A 20214-nucleotide genomic window follows, 5' to 3' on the forward strand; every position below is an offset into this window, starting at 1 on the left:
CAATCAGGCCTTTATGGTAGAGTGGACAGACGGAAGCCACTCCTCAGTAAAAGGCATGTAACAGCCCTCTTGGAGTGTGCCAAAAGGCACCTAAAGACTATCAGACCATGATAAACAAGGTTCTCTGGTCTGATGAAACTAAGATTGAACTCTAGTCACTCTCTACGGTGAAGCATGGTGGTGGCAGCATCATGCTGTGGGGATGTTTTTCAGCGGCAGGGACTGAGAGACTAGTCAGGATCGAGGGAAAGATGAAAGGAGCAAAAATACAGACTGATCCTTGATGAAAACCTGCTCCAGAGCGCTCAGGACCTCAGAAGGTTCACCTTACAACAGGACAACGACCCTAAGCACACAGACAAGACAACACAGAAGTGACTTTGAGACAACTCTCTGAATGTCCTTGAGGGGCCCAGCCAGAGCTTGGACTTGAACCTGATCGAACTTCTCTGGAGAGACCTGAAAATAGCTGTGCAGCAACACTCCCCATCCAACCTGACAGAGCTTGAGAGGATCTCCAGAGAAGAATGGGAGAAACTCCCCAAATGCAGGTGTGCCAAGCTTGTAGCGTCATACCCAAATACATTGTATTGTCTATCAACCTTGTGTCTTTGTACTGCTCCTGGCCTGTTCTTCCCTCAACCGTTACTTATACTACCATCTCATCTCTCCTAAAATCTCCTTTATTCTGTCATTTCTTTCATTCTCTCTCTCTCACCCTCTTTCTCACTCTCTTCTCAACTCGTTTTCCCTCTAGCAACCAGACAGTCCCTGGTTGATGGGAAAATAAGAGCAGTGGAAGGGGAGGGGAAAAAAAGAGGGGAAGAGACAGGAAAAAAAACAGAAAGGGAGGGAAAGAAAGGTAGCAGAATTCCCCAAGCTATATTCCTCCCTCTACTCAGCAGTCAGCCATCCCTCCCTATTCCCCTTTTCTCTGCCTCTGTGTTTCTGTTACAATTTCCTCCTTCTCTGGCTTATCAAAGACGCACATCCATCCCATTAGGGCTAAGGCATGCCTCAAGCATTTTTTTATCCATCCATTTCTGTCTTTACATCCCCCACCCCCCGACATACACACACCCTCTCACTCCTCTCTTGCTCTCACTCTCTCTAAGAATTCCTCTTTCTTACACTTGTCTCCCTCCATTTTCAGGGGTGTTTCAGCAAACCAAACCTATGCACTGCTTTTTCCAGTTTGGAAACAGAGAGAGATAGAGAGAGAGAGAGAGAGAGAGAGAGAGAGAGAGAGAGAGAGAGAGAGAGAGAGAGAGGGAGAGGGAGAGGGAGGGAGAGGAGAGGGAGAGAGAGAGAGGGAGAGAGAGAGAGAGAGAGACAGGCAGAGAGAGAGAGACAGACATCAAAAGCACACCAGCAGGAAACAGTGCTAACCCACTCACTCCTCCATTAACAGCACCATCCCATTTTACACACACACAAACAAATTGACTGTGCTCTACACACCCATTCATTTCCATCTCACTTTCTCTCTCTCCCTCTCTCACACACAATCCTTGGAACGCTTCACTTCCCCGAGGCTTCCCATGAGGCTGACAGATGCAGCTGTTGTCACCGCCACCTCCACACACCGGTATTTCCACCTTCTGTTCACCTCACACACACACACACACACACACACACACACACACACACACACACACACACACACACACACACACACACACACACACACACCAGCATCTCCTGCCTCAGTAATGACCGTATTATTCCCTAAGCTCTGCACAAGCCCCTTCCCATTTCCCGGCTCTTCCACACATGCTTGCATCCTGCAACCTCCACCCAATCCCTCCAGCATCTCCCAGTATCTCTCTCATCCACAACCCCACATCCCCTCTCCCTTTCCCAGGCCACCCTGCATCCTTGTCCCCGTCAGAGCATCACATTCTAGCAATGCCTCATCGCCAGCGCCCACATCCAACCCCCCACTCCCTGCTGGGAGAGTATCTGATAGCACAGACCAGCAGATTGGAAAATATAACACATTGTAAAATCAAATCGAGCTGCTACTTATGTACACATGGAGATAGTAGCGTTGACATGCCTTGGGATGGTGCATTGCCCATGCTGCGACGCGGACAGCTGGAGCCGAGAGTGATCGCGTTTCCTGTTCCTCCTCTTTTTTCTCCTCCCTCCTGTCCCTCACGTTCTCTTCTTCACACAAGCGTTTAGTCTCTCCTTCCTCGTGCCGTTCCTGCTTCCTATTCGTTCCTCTCCTTCTTCCGTCCTCCTTCCCTTTGTCTCTCTCTCTCCGTTTTCCTCTTGCTCTCTTGGATCCTCCTCGGCGAGATGGCTGTGATCCAGCAGCCGAGCTCTGATAGCTGTGAGCGTGTGTGTGTGTGAGAGAGGCGTACTCTTTAGCAATAAGTGCCTAAGAAGAGAGTGTGTGTGCCTGTGCAGAGATGCTCAGCACACGGCTAAGAATTAACAAAATTTTTGTTCATGATAGTTTATTGTGCTCTCTCTGTCTCTTTCTCTCTCGATCTCTCCTGTTTCTCTCCATTGCACACCTCTCTCTCTTTCCATCTCTCCCTCTCTCTTAAAGGCACAGGCAGTGCGTTGCATTGCTACAGTCCTGGGGGCGCATATCTCGCACCGAGAGATGATATGGTAACCAACGGGAGCCAAGGGACTTGGTCTTGTGGAGCTCAGAACCAGGGCTAGGAGGAGGTGGGTGGAGAAACGCTCCCCAGTAATGAGAGAGGAGGCTGGGGGAGATAGTGATCCTTTCTAGGTCCCTCAACCACACACTCAATCTGAGGAAGATTGTGTGTAATGTGTATACAAGAAGATATGGTGGATGAGAGAGAGAGAGAGAGAGAGAGAGAGAGAGAGAGAGAGATAATGGAGAGAATGGAATGGAGAGAATGGAGATGGTGTACTGTACCAGCAGTCTTTGGCCCATGCAGAAAATGGAGATGGATGGTGTACTGTACCAGCAGTCTTTGGCCCATGCAGAGAGGAAATGAGGGAGAGAGAGAGAGAGAGAGAGAGAATGGAGATGGTGTACTGTACCAACAGTCTTTGGCCCATGCAGAGAGGGTATTACCTCACTATCACAGCCAGTGTTATGCTCTGTCAGCCCACTTTCCCACTCCACTGACCACAACAATAAAGTTATGAGTTCAGTTTCATACTTATAAAAAATGGTGAGGTGAAAATACCGCCATGTGACTGGAGCAGCTCGGGATAGCTCTGTGGTGGGCGGGCCAGAGGCAAGGTTACTCTTGACAGGCAGCTGCAACACAATGTAAGTCCACAGGGATACGAACCTGAGAGGGGGTGACATGATGGAAATGTAGAGAGTAAAGGTTACCTTGGTAACCCTGGCATCGCTGTTATCAAATGTTATTAGTCACATGCTCTGAATACAACACCTTACAGTGTAATGCTTACTTACAAGCCCCTAACCAACAATGTAGTTAAAAAAAATATGGATACGAATAAGAAATTAAAGTAACAAGTAATTAAAGAGCAGCAGTAAAATAACAATAGCGAGACTATATACTGGTACAGATCAATGTGCGGGGGCACTGGTTAGTTGAGGTAATATGTACATGCATAGATGATAACAACCAAGAGGAGCAGCGATGTAAAAAAAGGGTGGGGGGGAGCAGTGCAAATAGTCTGGGTGGCCATTTGTTTAGGTGTTCAGGAGTCTTATGGCTTGGGGGTAGAAGCTGTTTAGAAGCCTCTTGAACCTAGACTCCGGTACTGCTTGCCGTGCGGTAGCAGAGAGAACAGTCTATGACTAGGGTGGCTGGAGTCTTTGACAATTATTAGGGTCGTCCTCTGACACCGCCTGGTATGGAGGGTGTCAGGAAGCTTGGCCCCAGTGGTGTACTGGGCCGTTCGCACTACCCTCTGTAGTGCCTTGCGGTCAGAGGCCGAGCAGTTGCCGTACCAGGCAGTGATGCAACCAGTCATGCTCGATGTTGCAGCTGTAGAACCTTTTGAGGATCTGAGGACCCATGCCAAATCTTTTCAGTCTCCTGAGGGGGAATAGGTTTTTTTCGCGACTGTCTTGGTGTGTTTGGACCATGTACGTTTGTTGGTGATGTGGACACCAAGGAACTTGGAGTTCTCAGCCTGCTCCACTACAGCCCCGTTGATGAGAATGGGGGCGTGCTCGGTCCTATTTTTCCTGTAGTCCACAATCATCTCCTTTGTCTTGATTACTTGATTACGTTGAGGGAGAGGTTGTTGTCCTGGCACCACACAGCCAAGTCTCTGACCTCCTCCCTGTAGGCTGTCTCGTCGTTGTCAGTGATCAGGCCTACCACTGTCATCGGCAAACTTAATGATGGTGTTGGAGTCGTGCCTGGCCATGCAGTCGTGAGTGAACAGGGAGTACAGAAGGGGACTGAGCATGCACCTCTGAGGGGCCCCTGTGTTGAGGATCAGCGTGGAGGATGTGTTGTTACCTACCCTTACCACCTGGGGGTGGCCCATCAGGAAGTCCAGGATCACGTTGCAGAGGGAGGTGTTTTGTCCCATGGTCCTTGGCTTATTGATGAGCTTTGAGGGTACTATGGTGTTGAACGCTGAGCTGTAGTCAATGAATAGCATTCTCAAATAGGTGTTCCTTTTGTCCAAGTGGGAAAGGGCAGTGTGGAGTGCAACAGAGATTGCATCATCTGAGGATCTGTTTGGGAGGTATGCAAATTGGAGTGGGTCTAGGGTTTCTGGGATAATGGGGTTGATGTGAGCCATGACCAGCCTTTCAAAGCACTTCATGGTTACAGATGTGAGTGCTACGGGTCAGTAGTCATTTAGGCAGGTTACCTTAGTGTTCTTGGGCACAGGCACTATGGTGGTCTGCTTTAAACATGTTGGTATTACAAACTTGGACAGGGAGAGGTTGAAAATGTCAGTGAAGACACTGTGCTTCCCTTTGTAGTCTATAATGGCTTGCAAGCCCTGCCACATCTGATGAGCGTCAGAGCCGGTGTAGTACGATTCGATCTTAGTCCTGTATTGATGCTTTGCCTGTTTGATGGTTCATCGGAGGGCATAGCAGGATTTCTTATAAGCTTCCAGGTTAGAGTCGCGCTCCTTGAAAGTGGCAGCTCTAGCCTTTAGCTCAGTGCGGATGTTGCCTGTAATCCGTGGCTTCTGGTTGGGGTATGTACGTACGGTCACTGTGGGGACGACATCATCAATGCACTTATTGATGAAGCCAATGACTGATGTGGTGTACTCCTCAATGCCATCGTAGGAATCTTGTAACATATTCCAGTCTGTGCTAGCAAAACCGTCCTGTAGTTTAGCATCTGCTTCATCTGACCACTTTTTTATTGATCTAATCACTGCTGCTTCCTGCTTTAATTTTTGCTCGTAAGCAGGAATCAGGAGGATTCGTCTATGTTACCTCTATGACTCTTTTCGTCTCTTAGGAGATTTGTCACTGTAAGCATTTATGTATTCTTCTGTTGTCTGGGCAACATACACCTCTCAGACATGAACACAGCCAGGATCTAGGGCAGAGCCCAGCTACATACACAAGAGCAGTTTACAAATAGAAAAATCTATATGGCTATGAATTTTCGTTGCACGTAACAACATGGTATCTGACAGAACAAGGTAAAGTATGAGACACCAGCGGTGAAATCACGCACGCTATAGCGAGGGTCAGGGACACACCAAGGTCGAGGGAAAGAACCACAGGCATTTTGGGTGAGAGGAAGATCCTGAGCATTGCAGTCGAGGGACCAAGATTGAGGGGTGAGTGGGAAGAGAGTACAGCCACTAATGGACTGTGAAAGATGGAGGAGAGAGAAGAGGAGGTGAAATGCCAGAAGATGGAAAGAGATAAGAGGAGGAAGGAGAAAAATAGTTTTTAATGATCGGATTGATAAATAATGTATGGAAGAGCCAGGATGCACAGAACTTTAAGAACATGCTGGTCTGTCTGTCTGTCCGTCCGTCCGTCCGTCCGTCCGTTTGTGGTCCAGCTGGTTTACAGGCAGAGAAAAACATGAGCCTGTTGCCTGCTGTCACTCCATCTCTATTGGAAACAGAGTCAGAGGCATGGATGGTAGAAGCCTGCTGTACTTCACATAACATACCACAGTGTTCCTTCCCAAGGAGGGAGGGAGAGAGAGACATCTCCTGAGTCCACGCTTTTATCCCAGTCACTCCCCTGTGTTATACAAGCTTATAAGAGCTGCCAGTCTTGGGACTCGCCTACACAGGCACAAACACGCCATTCTGCATTCCACTCTGAGATCATCAAAATAATGATGATAATAATGATAATAGCCGGTAATGATTGTCATGATGGGAATGATTTTCACTTATCATCATCATAAACAGATTGGGTGGTTGTGTGCCACAATGTGTCATGGCAGGTTTGATTTCCACTGAGTGAGTGAGAGAGAGAGAGTGGGGGGTTGACATTACAGGTACTCAAAAGCCCAATATGGAAACAAGTATGTACATGTACACCAGTATGTACATTTTCTATACCGTACTTAGTCCGCCAATCCTAATCAGTTACGATGGATGGCAGCTGGGCAGTGACATTTCACAACATGCCATAACAAAACACAGAGTCAACTATGGGACATCCCATATTTATCAGTCATCTATCGTTCTAAACCCGAACAATTAGCCAGTCACTACTCCGATGAACCTCTCATGGCCAAGGAGAGATAGGCCCTATTAGTGACAACAAGCCCCCAGAACAACAGATAGGCCTAAACTAACGTACTGTATTACAGCTACAGACAGAAAACAAAAAACTAATTTCACTGTAATTTAGTGCAGCTCCCTCGGGCTCTTTGTATGGCAGCAAGGTGATGTGCTTAATATAGTTTTGTGGAGCGCAGGAAGAGGATGTCTTCGGTGGCCATTCAAAATCATTCAGGCCTAGATCACTGTGTGTAGACTACAAGGGGGAAGGAACACCTGACTGGACTGCACAAACAGTCCAGCTAAACAAAACAACAAATGCAACATTGCACATACAAATGAAGGCTTAATGCTGCCTACACTATGACGTTTTCAAAAGCCCCAGAAGGACTCTAACAGTTGTATGTTACACTAAGTTAGTGGGACACCAACATGAGGGTCCTGCCTTTAAAAGACCATTGGGAGGCCTATTATATACCATAGAGATGCTTCTCTATAGCTCAATATCAAAGTCCTACGTGGCTCACTTGTTAGAGCGTGGTGCTTGCAACGCCAGGATTGTGGGTTTGATTCCCACGGGGGACCAGTATGAAAATGTATGGACTCACTACTGTAAATGTTATGCTATACCAAACATTTTTTGAAAACAGAAATCTCATAATTAAGGCTACTTACTCACTGGCAAAAACATGTAGCCTATTGGCTACTATGGAATGAGGGGCAGGGTTGCATGGCCATGGGCTTCTTCTTTAAATTGCGTATTTTTGACTTTAACTGGAGAGCAGAACATTTCAACAATGTTTGTCACAAACATTCTCTGGTTAGACTAACATTTACTTTTGACATTTATTTCTGTTGCGTGCATAGTAGGCTCAAGCTATTTAATGTAGTTGTTGGTAGGTTGTTCTGCCGAAGTGCAGACACATTTTCACCAAACGGTCAATGAAAAAGAGAAGAAAAACCCGTGACGCACCTGCACAGGCCACGCAGACAGATGGAGACCAATTGCCTCTAAAAAAAGAACCACGTTGCAAAAAAAAGCAATTCCGTTATGATGAAATGAAACCTTTTTCCCCCCCATGTCCTCCTAAACTAGGCTACCTAAGGCTACATTAAGTGAGAGATATTTGTAGCTTTTTCGTCAAAGATGGATTAGACTCTAGAGTATGCTAATTTCAATTGTTCACGGCCTCTCAAAATGTGCTGACATTTATGACAGTCCGCTGTCTTTTTCATCTTCGGCAACTTTGTACACCACTGTGCCTTTGTCTGCAAGGGCTTCAATCAGCATACAAATTTGATGCCCATACAAGGCATGATGGCAGCGATCTAAATGTCATCAGAGATGTTTGGAAATTCCTAGAACATGGCTGCAATCATGTTTTCTCAATTATATTCCAGAGAAAATTGGCCCTATTCTTACACATGTTATCTGTGTTATCATATATGTTTGTCCCTAAAGATTCTTGCTTGCATGAAATTACATATGTTCTCTGTGTGTGGATGAAGAAAACATTACCATTAGCAGCCATAGCAAGCAATGGCAGCAGCCAGTAGGAGTTTTGCCTGGGGGCTTTCTCTCATCGGGTCGTGGTTGTGGATTGAGTGAGGCCAGGGAACTGGTTGTTGGTCAAATTGCTGAGGAGGCCGAGCTTCATCGGAGCAGCCCTGCAGTGTTCTGCTGGACTGCAGGCTCGGCTCCTGCCCTTCTAATAACATGACATATACTGTTAGCCTCTTCACTCTGCAGCTGACTTCATTTGTAGTGAAATGTTGTCCTACCCTGTACCCACTCTAACCGCCTCCTCTCCTTGACATCCACTGCTTTTCAGTTGGCTCTTTAATGATGTGTGTGAATGAGATGTAGGCCTACCAATCCTCCCCACCCACACAACTAACCCACATACCCATCACTGTCACTTTAATGGACATGCACATCAATCAGGGGGAAATCTGAGTAACTGCCTTGCACTTTGTTACCTTCTTAGTACAAGTCTCTCTGCATGCTGGCTGGGGGGGCACAGTGGCGGATTTACAAATAGGTTGAAGAGGCAATTGCCTCAAGTCTCGCATCATCAAGGGGCCTCGTGAGCTGGGCATAATTTAATAAAATAATACAAGTAATCTTTAATTAAAAAAGAATATATTTATTGGCTTGAGACCCCGGTTGATTCACTCAATACATATACATACATATCCAGTTGAAGTCGGAAGTTCATATACACCTTAGCCAGATACATTTAAACTCAGTTGTTCACAATTCATGACATTTAATCCCAGTAAAAATTCCCTGTTTTAGGTCAGTTAGGATTACCACTTTATTTTAAGAATATGAAATGTCAGAATAATAGTAGAGAGAATAATTTATTTCAGCTTTTATTACTTTCATCACATTCCCAGTTGGTCAGAAGTTTACATACACTCAATTAGTATTTGGTAGCATTGCCTTTAAATTGTTTAACTTGGGTCAAACGTTTCAGGTAGCCTTCCACAAGCTTCCCACAATAAATTGGGTGAATTTTGGCCAATTCCTCCTGACAGAGCTGGTGTAACTGAGTCAGGTTTGTAGGCCTCCTTGCTCACACACTCTTTTTCAGTTCTGCCCACAAATTTTCTATAGGATTGAGGTAATTTGAAGACCCATTTGCGACCAAGCTTTAACTTCCATGTCTGATGTCTTGAGATGTTGTTTCAATATATCCACATCATTTTCCTCCCTCATGATGCCATCTATTTTGTGAAGTGCACCAGTCCCTCCTGCAGCAAAGCACCACCACAACATGATGCTGCCACCCCCGAGCTTCACGGTTGGGATGGTGTTCTTCCGCTTGCGAAACCCCTCCTTTTTCCTCCAAACATAATGATGGTCTTTATGGCCAAACAGTTCTATTTCTGTTTCATCAGAACAGAGGACATTTCTCCAAAAAGTACGATCTTTGTCCCAATGTGCAGTTGCAAACCATAGTCTTTATTTTTTATGGCAGATTTGAAGCAGTGGCTTCTTCCTTGCTGAGAGGCCTTTCAGGTTATGTTGATATAGGACTCGTTTTACTGTGGATATAGATAGTTTTGTACCTGTTTCCTCCAACATCTTCACAAGGTCCTTTGCTTATGTTCTGGGATCGATTTGCACTTTTCGCCTTAAAGTACACCCATCTCTAGAAGACAGAATGCATCCTTCCTGAGTGGTATGATGGCTGCGTGGTCCCATGGTGTTTATACTTGCGTACTATTGTTTGTACAGATGAATGTGGTACCTTCAGGCATTTGGAAATTGCTCCCAATGATGAACCAGACTTGTGGAGGTCTACAATTTGTTTTCTGAGGTCTTGGCTGATTTCTTTAGATTTTTCCAGGATGTCAAGCAAAGAGGCACTAGGTTTGAAGGTAGGCCTTAAAATACATCCACAGGTACACCTCCAATTGAATAAAAAAATGTCAAATAGCCTATCAGAAGCTTCTAAAGCCATGACATCATTTTCTGTAATTTTCCAAGCTGTTTAAAGGCACAGTCAACTTAGTTTATGTAAACTTCTGACCCACTGGAATTGTGACACAGTGAATTCGAAGTTAAATAATCTGTCTGTAAACAACTGTTGGAAAAATGACTTGTGTCATGCACAAAGTAGATGTCCTATCCGACTTGCCAAAACTAGAGTTTGTAAACAAGACATTTGTGGAGTGGTTGAAAAACGAGTTTTAATGACTCCAACCTAAGTGTATGTAAACTTCCGACTTCAACTGTACATATACACTGAGTGTACAAAACATTAGGAACACCTCCTCTTTCCATAACATAGACTGAACAGGTGAATCCAGGTGAAAGCTATGATCCCTTATTGATGTCCCTTGTTAAATCCACTTCAATCAGTATAGATCAAGGGGAGGCGAAGCCTTCAGACAATTGAGACATGCATTGTGTATGTGTGCCATTCAGCGGGGGATTGGGCAAGACAAAGGATTTAAGTGCCTTTAACAGGGTGTGGTAGTATGTCCCAGGTGCTGTTTTGTGTCAAGAACTGCAACGCTGCTGTGTTTATCACGCTCAACAGTTTCCCATGTGTATCAAGAATGGTTGCAAGTTCAAATCCCCGAGCTGACAAGGTACAAATCTGTCGTTCTGCCCCTGAACAGGCAGTTAACCCACTGTTCCTAGGCCGTCATTGAAAATAAGAATTTGTTCTTAACTGACTTGCCTAGTAAAATAAAGGTAAAAAAAGACATCCAGCCAACTTTACAAAACTGTGGGAAGCATTGGAGTCAACATGACCCAGCATCCCTGTGTAACGCTTTCGACACCTTGTAGAGTCCAATTGAGACGAATTGAGGCTGTTTTGAGGGCAAAGAGCAAGGCAATAATGTTTTGTCCACTCAGTATATATTCATACATACCGTATATCTCAATTAAATGTTAATATAATCCACTTTTTCTTTCATAATAGTAGAAACAAGTGTCATGCATTTCACGCGATATGATTGCAAACGTAAATTTCAATGAAATTAAGCTGCAGCTGTCACGGATCCCCCGATACTGCTGCTCATTCCATGCACCAGCTCCGGAGGTAAACGTCACAGGCCTTCTAGGCGTCACTGAACTGGATTCATTACAACCAACCCCGGACTGTCTTGTCTCATTACACACACCTGGTTCCCATTCCCCCTTGATTCACATGTTATATGTGTGCCCTCTGTTCCCCATTGTCCTTGTAGGTTATTGTTACCATGTCCGTTGGACCTGTGAGTACCTGTGAGTACCTGTGAGTACCTGTGAGTACCTGTGAGTACCTGTGAGTACCTGTGAGTACCTGTGCTGCTGTATCGGCTTCCATGCTACGTGTTATTGTGCACTTGGTTTACAGGTCTCGTCCTGTCTGTTATTTAGAGGTTTACACCTCGTTCTTTTGTTTAGGTGGAGTAAAATGTAAAAAACTATTACGTATTCCTGCGCCTGTCTCCAATCATTAGACAACGTGACAGCAGCAGAGCAGGGCAGAGAAGGAAAAAGAGAAAGTTTATTGAAAGTTCCCATAATTTTGCAACCCTAGTCGCATTCCTCCAATAGAGTTCCCAACACTTGTAGAATCTATGCCAAGGTGTATTGAAGCTCTTTTGGTGGTTCCTGGTGGCCCGGCGCCTATTAAGACACTTTGTTGGTGTTTCCTTTCTTTTGTCAGTTACCTATAGTTTCAGCCACTTGCGAATTGAAGGAAAGTTGGTGGGTGCACAGTGCACTGTTCAGATGCTGAAATTATATGAGATGAATGTGCGAAGCAAACATACTTTTCGAGTGATTTGTTTGACAATCATATGAAAACCTAATGACTGGTTGTGTTCATGGCACATTAAAATGGAATACATTTTTACAGTTAAATGACATGTCTTTACTATAAAACCCATTTGGGGGGGGCTCAGACTGGCCTCTGCCTGGGTCCTCCAAATCACTAAATCCGTCGCTGGTGATACATGGAGAATGGGTCTGCGAAATGGCTTAGATGTTATGTTTTTAGGTTGAGCTGATCACTGCACAAAACAACTTGATAATGTTCTGCTTGGGACCTCCTCCTTCAGTAGCTCATAGAGCAGGTTACAGTACTGTAGGTGGTGCAATGATGCTATTAATCTAAATGTATCTACAGGTTCTCTGCTGGCATTTTGCATTTCCCAGGGCTGAGTTTAAGACTGGCTAGTCCCCTAGGGCTGTCTGTCATCTGCATCATCCTCTTCATCACCACCCCTCTCTGTTCTCTCCATCCAAGCATTGCGAGCTCACCGGCCCAGAAACCCTTTCACCGCTACAAGCAGTGGCACAATAGATCTGCCCTCGCTCCAGCGGTGATACTGCAGGGGAATGTCAATGACAATGTGATTGGCTGGATGCTCGAAGAGGGGACATGTTTGGTGGGTGGGGGGGGTTATTGTGCTGAGAAATAAAGGTAACTGCTCCAGTACATCGATCATCCTTCAACCTCACCTCCACCACTCTTACACTCTCTCATACATTCAGTCACTCGCCTCTCAACGGTAACCTTCACAGCTACCTCCTCTTGGATGGAGTGTACTGTAGAATGAAATATACAGTCCCCTACATATTTATTTGGTCGGTGAAGCTAAATTGTTTAATTTGGCTTTATACTCCAGCATCTTGGATTTGAGATCAAATGTTTTATGAGGCGATAGTAGAGAATGTCACCTTTTATTTGAGGGTATTTTCATACATATCTGTTTTAGCGTTTAGAAATGAAAGCACGTTATGTATCTAGTCCCCCCATTTGAAGGTGTCATAAGTATTTGGACAAATTCAGTTATGGTGTATTCAATGTAGTCTAAAGTTTAGTATTTGGTCCCATGTTCCTGGCACACAGTGATGACATCAAGCTTGTGACTCTACAAACTGGTTGGACGCATTTGCAATTTGATTTGGTTGTATTTCAGATAATGAAACGAATGGTAAATAATGTATTGTGTAACTTTGGAGTCACCTTTATATTACAGTTGAAGTCACCTCAGCCAAATACATTTAAACTCAGTTTTTCACAATTCCTGACATATAATCCTAGTAAAAATTCCCTGTCTTAGGTCAGTTAGGATCACCACTTTAAGAATGTGAAATGTCAGAAGAATAGTAGAGAGAATGATTTATTTCAGCTTTTATTTCCTTCATCACATTCCCAGTGGGTCAGAAGTTTACATACTGTACACTCAATTAGTATTTGGTAGCATTGCCTTTAAAGTGTTTAACTTGGGTCAAACGTTTCGGGTAGCCTTCCACAAGCTTCACACAATAAGTTGGGTGAATTTTGGCCCATTCCTCCTGACAGAGCTGGTGTAACTGAGTCAGGTTTGTAGGCCTCCTTGCTCGCATATGCTTTTTCAATTCTGCCCACAAATTTTTGATAGGATTGAGGTAAGGGCTTTGTGATGGCCATCCCAATACCTTGACTTTGTTGTCCTTAAGCTATTTTGCCACAGCTTTAGAAGCATGCTTGGGGTCATTGTCCATTAGGAAGACCCATTTGCGACCAAGCTTTAACTTCCTGACTGATGTCTTGAGACGTTGCTTCAATATATCAAATTTTCCCCCTCATGATGCCATCTATTTTGTGAAGTGCACCAGTCCCTCCTGCAGCAAAGCTCCCCATAAACATGATGCTGCCACCACCGTGCTTCACAGTTGGGATGGTGTTCTTCGGCTTGCAAGCCTCCCCCTTTTTCCTCCAAACAGTTCTATATAATGATGGTCACTGGCCAAACAGTTCTATTTTTGTTTCATCAGACCAGAGAACATTTCTCCAAACAGTACGATCTTTGTCTCCATGTCCAGTTGCAAACCATAGTCTAGCTTTTTCATGGTGGTTTTGGAGTAGTGGCTTCTTCCCTGCTGAGCGGCATTTCAGCTTATGTCGATATAGGGCTCGTTTTACTGTGGATATAGACACTTTTGTACCTGTTTCCTCCAGCATCTTCACAAGGTCCTTTGCTGTTGTTCTGGGATTGATTTGCACTTTTCGCACCAAAGTACGTTAATCTCTAGGAGACAGAACGCGTCTCCTTCCTGAGTGGTATGACGGCTGTGTGGTCCCATGGTGTTTATACTTGCGTACTACTGTTTGTACGGACGTGGTACCTTCAGGCATTTGGAAATTGCTCCCAGGGATGAACCAGACTTGTGGAGGTCTACAATTTGTTTTCTGAGGTCTTGGCTGATTTCTATTGATTTTCCCATGATGTCAAGCAAAGAGGCACTGAGTTTGAAGGTATGGTCTTGAAATACATCCACAGGTACACCTCCAGTTGACTCAAATGATGTCAATTAACCTATCAGAAGTTTCTAAGGCCATGACATCATTTTCTGGAATGTTCCAAACTGTTTGTTTAAAGGCACAGTCAACTTAGTATGTAAACTTCTGAAAGTTTACTGGAATTGTGATACAGTGAAATAATCTGTCTGTAAACAATTATTGGATAAATTACTTGTGTCATGAACAAAGTAGATGTCCTAACCGACTTGCCAAAACTATAGTTTGTTAACAAGAAATTTGTGGAGTGGTTGAAAAACGAGTTTTAATGACTCCAACCTAAGTGTATTTAAACTTCTGACTTCAACTGTAAACAAGAATGGAATATGTTTCTGAACATTTCTATATTAATGTGGATGCTACCATGATTATGGATAATCATTAATGAATTGTGAATAATGACGCGAAAGTTAGAGGCAAAAATATCATACCCCCAAAAAAATGCTAACCTCCCCTGTTATTGGTATTGGTGAAGAGGTTAGCATGTTTTGGCGGTATTGTCTTTGTGAATCTGTAACGTTCTCATTATACACTGAAAAACAGATATGTAATGCAGATATGTATGAAAATATCCTCCAATAGAAGGTGGCATTCTGTACTGTCTCCTCATATAACATATTAGATCTTAAATCCAAAATGCTGGAGTACAGAGCCAAATTAAGAGTTTTAGCTTCACTATCCACATATATCCGTAGGGGAGTATAGGTTCCTTTGGGAACTAGAGGTTAGAGTAGGGGTATAGTAGTGCATGTGGAGAACATGATGGATGTCAAGCCAGCAGATGCACTAATACTGCAATGCACGGTGAACCCAGCCTGATCCAATATACTGACTAACATTTATCTTCACCTCTTATGCTCTATATATTACACAGTAGCAGCTAGGCCATATAGGCATCAGTGCATCTCCATGATAGACTACTGTCCATCTAAACCAATGAGCAACATCATCATGGGCTTCCTGATTTGCATTTTACCCGTGATTGCCCACAAGTCAGCAACATTCGTCGCAGTCAATATTGTCGCACCAATTTCAGTGTTAACACAGAACAGAGTGAGATAATGTGGGAATCAGCCCTATCTCTTTTGTTTCACCATTCAGACAGCACCATGGTGATCAGACAATGGATTTGACTCCCTTATCAAAGCAAAGAGTGCTGCTCCCCAGTACTTGGCCTCCTTCACATACAGCGGCGACGCCACCGTCAATCAACTGACCAAATCCAGTGTTTCCATGGCGATGTGGATGGTGGGAGATGAGTCGTGGTCTTTATGGATGAGGACAGAATTGGGGGGGTGTTTGCGTGTGTGTGGAGCAGTGTGGGTGGATGGGATTATGAATGTCTGTCACCATGTGTACTGGGTTGTGGCTGGGCTGTGTTGCATGCTGATGTGTTTGTGTGCGTGTGTGTGTGCATGTGCGTGCGTGTGGGCTCATGAGGATCCATACAGAGTACAGACACATGGCAGAGTGCAGACTGTGATTCTGGCGTGCCATGCAGAAGGTGTGTCGGTCTACGTATGTGTGATCAATGTTCTGCCCACGGACATGGAAAAGGATGAAGAAGGGATTGTTTTGCTCTGAGTGAGGTCCGTATGCAGAGAAACAAATTGCATGCATGCGCACGCACGGACACACACACACACACACACACACACTGAGGTTGTTAGCTATATTCTTACTGATTTATCAAAGGCAGCCATCTCTGGATCAACACAGAGCAGAGGGCTCTGGACAGTGTACTACAGGGTGTCTTACAACTGTGGAGAAAGGGTAGGATATAATGCTGCTAAAAGAGGGATGGAGAGAGCCGAGGTACAGACAGTATGCACATATATTAATGTCAGTCTAAGAATGGAGATACAAGAGAGCATGAGAGCAGCGCTGCACAGAGTACACTCAAGTCTGTGTTAGTGAGAAAAGGTCAGAGGTCAGGTTAGAGAATGTGAGAAATAAAGTGGGAGGGGAGAGGGAGAAATAGAGATAATTATAGGCGAAGTTTGTGGAAAAAATAAAGAGAAATGTACAGAAGATGTATTGTTGTTGCTATCTCTAAGATCATACTAACAGCCCTACAGAACACGCACACACTCAGCCCCCCTCTTCCATCTGCTCTTACTCTACCTTGACAATAAGGAATGGCAGATAGAGGCTTGTCACGCATGCCTCTTTCTCTCCCTCGCTCCTTCTCACCCCTCTCTTCAGATGGACCTGCAGTGACTCCCTATGGGATGCAGTGGGACAGGATGGATCAAATGAAAAACTGTGCTGCTGCTGTGACAGAGATCCCCTGGGCTGACGGGCTGATCAGTGCGGGGGGGGGGGGCAGTAAGGGATTAATGTGGCGGTAAATTGGGGGTGTGATGCCTCAAATCAAGTTGAGATGTAGGCACTCCACAGAGACCTCCTTCTAAAGGTCAGGTTCAGCAGGCCGATGGTTGGCCATGTGTGAGAGGGAAAGAGTGTGGTTTTTTTTGTACCGGTATTAGTATTAGTGTGTTTGTTGGTGTGTGTCTGTGTGTGAAATTGGTGAACGCTAAGATATATTTTTTAAGTCTGCATGTTTATCATACATCATTTTTTGCATACAGTATGTAGGGTCAACATCCACTGTAAATAATAATAATAATAATCAAAAGGAGTTCCACTAGCAGATCACTCCTAAAATCACACTCCATAAGCAAGGGATTCCAGGCATCAGATGTGACTAGCAAGATCTCATCCACATCAACCAATCATTGAATCAGCCGGCCAGACTCTGTCAGTCTCCTTAGCGATGACACAGCGTCCTCATTAAGCAACCCTCAAATTACAGACCACATTAGCATGAAAACGAAGATGTTAAACTGCCCACTATCGCCACACACATACATCTTGTGGCAAAGAGTCCATGTCTCCCGATCTCCTTTATTTTTCCATGTCTGCCCAACCACTCTCTATAAATAAGTAAGGTGCTGTTTCCAAGGTAACGTCACCATGGAGAATTCTCCACCTGAAATCATGCTGTAGAGAGAACCGTGGAGCAGTGGTCTAGCCAGCACAGTATGGGCTCCGTTTTATATAAACAGACCCTCATCACCAGCAGCACAGCATTCTAGGACCCCCAACCAGGCCCCGCCCAGCCCTCATTAACCCACCATGATCCTCAGCCCGCATCAACCCACCATGATCCTCAGCCCTCATCAACCCACCATGATCCTCAGCCCTCATCAACCCACCATGATCCTCAGCCCTCATCAACCCACCATGATCCTCAGCCCTCATTAACCCATCATGATCCTCAGCCCGCATCAACCCACCATGATCCTCAGCCCTCATCAACCCAACATGATCCTCATCCCTCATTAACCCACCATGATCCTAAATCAAATCAAATGTATTTATATAGCCCTTCGTACATCAGCTGATATCTCTAAGTGCTGTACAGAAACCCAGCCTAAAACCCCAAACAGCAAGCAATGCAGGTGTAGAAGCACGGTGGCTAGGAAAAACTCCCTAGAAAGGCCAAAACCTAGGAAGAAACCTAGAGAGGAACCAGGCTATGTGGGGTGGCCAGTCCTCTTCTGGCTGTGCTGGGTGGAGATTATAACAGAACATGGCCAAGATGTTCAAATGTTCATAAATGACCAGCATGGTCCAATAATAATAAGGCAGAACAGTTGAAACTGGAGCAGCAGCACGGCCAGGTGGACTGGGGACAGCAAGGAGTCATCATGTCAGGTAGTCCTGAGGCATGGTCCTAGGGCTCAGATCCTCCGAGAGAGAAAGAAAGAGAGAATTAGAGAGAGCATACTTAAATTCACACAGGACACCGGATATAACAAACTGACCCTAGCCCCCCCGACACATAAACTACTGCAGCATAAATACTGGAGGCTGAGACAGGAGGGGTCAGGAGACACTGTGGCCCCATCTGAGAACACCCCCGGACAGGGCCAAACAGGAAGGATATAACCCCACCCACTTTGCCAAAGCACAGCCCCCACACCACTAGAGGGATATCTTCAACCACCAACTTACCATCCTGAGACAAGGCCAAGTATAGCCCACAAAGATCTCTGCCATGGCACAACCCAAGGGGGTGAGTGCCAACCCAGACAGGAAGATCACATCAGTGACTCAACCCACTCAAGTGACGCACCCCTCCTAGGGACGGTATGAAAGAGCCCCAGTAAGCCAGTGACTCAGCCCCTGTAATAGGGTTAGAGGCAGAGAATCCCAGTGGAAAGAGGGGAACCGGCCAGGCAGAGACAGCAAGGGCGGTTCGTTGCTCCAGAGCCTTTCCGTTCACCTTCCCACTCCTGGGCCAGACTACACTCAATCATATGACCCACTGAAGAGATGAGTCTTCAGTAAAGACTTAAAGGTTGAGACCGAGTTTGCGTCTCGTACATGGGTAGGCAGATCATTCCATGAAAATGGAGCTCTATAGGAGAAAGCACTACCTCCAGCTGTTTGGTTAGAAATTCTAGGGACAATTAGGAGGCCTGCGTCTTGTGACCGTAGCGTACGTGTAGGTATGTACAGCAGGACCAAATCAGAGAGATAGGTAGGAGCAAGCCCATGTCATGCTTTGTAGGTTAGCAGTAAAACCTTGAAATCAGCCCTTGCCTTGACAGGAAGCCAGTGTAGGGAGACTAGCACTGGAGTAATATGATCACATTTTTTGGTTCTAGTCAGGATTCTAGCAGCCGTATTTAGCACTAACTGAAGTTTATTTAGTGCTTTATCCGGGTAGCCGGAAAGTAGAGCATTGCAGTAGTCTAACCTAGAAGTGACAAAAGCATGGATTAATTTTTCTGCATCATTTTTGGACAGAAAGTCTGATTTTTGAAATGTTACGTAGATGGAAAAAAGCTGTCCTTGAAACAGTCTTGACATGTTCTTCAAAAGAGAGATCAGGGTCCAGAGTAACGCCGAGGTCCTTCACAGTTTTATTTGAGACGACTGTACAACCATTAAGATTAATTGTCAGATTCAACAGAAGATCTCTTTGTTTCTTGGGACCTAGAACAAGCATCTCTGTTTTGTCCGAGTTTAAAAGTAGAACATTTGCAGCCATCCACTTCCTTATGTCTGAAACACATGCTTCTAGTGAGGGCAATTTTGGGGCTTCACCATGTTTCATTGAAATGTACAGCTGTGTGTCATCCGCATAGCAGTGAAAGTTAACATTATGTTTTTGAATCACATCCCCAAGAGGTAAAATATATAGTGAAAACAATAGTGGTCCTAAAATGGAACCTTGAGGAACACCGAAATTTACAGTTGATTTGTCAGAGGACAAACCATTCACAGAGACAAACTGATATCTTGATCCCCAGCCCTCATTAACCCACCATGATCCTCAGCCCTCATTAACCCACCATGATCCTCAGCCCTCATCAACCCACCATGATCCTCAGCCCTCATTAACTCACCATGATCCTCAGCCCTCATCAACCCACCATGATCCTCAGCCCTCATTAATCCACTATGATCCTCAGCCCTCATTAACCCACCATGATCCTCAGCCTCAACCTACATTATGCACTATTTCATAATTATAGCCCTAACATTCTTCGTGTGTGTGTGTGTGTGTGTGTGTATACAGATCAGAAACCAAATAGAAAGCCAGCAGTGAGCTAAATGGAACTTTGGTACCCTCTAGTGGTGAGAGCAGACACTGACATGTTTAGGGTGGATTCTACATAGCAGCAAGGCAGAGAGGGGTAATTACCCATCATCACACACTAGTAAAGCCATATTCAATGATTTCTTGTTAGGTTAC

The sequence above is a fragment of the Oncorhynchus tshawytscha genome, linkage group LG09 (genome assembly GCF_018296145.1).
Source record: "Oncorhynchus tshawytscha isolate Ot180627B linkage group LG09, Otsh_v2.0, whole genome shotgun sequence".
Classification (NCBI taxonomy): domain Eukaryota; kingdom Metazoa; phylum Chordata; class Actinopteri; order Salmoniformes; family Salmonidae; genus Oncorhynchus; species Oncorhynchus tshawytscha.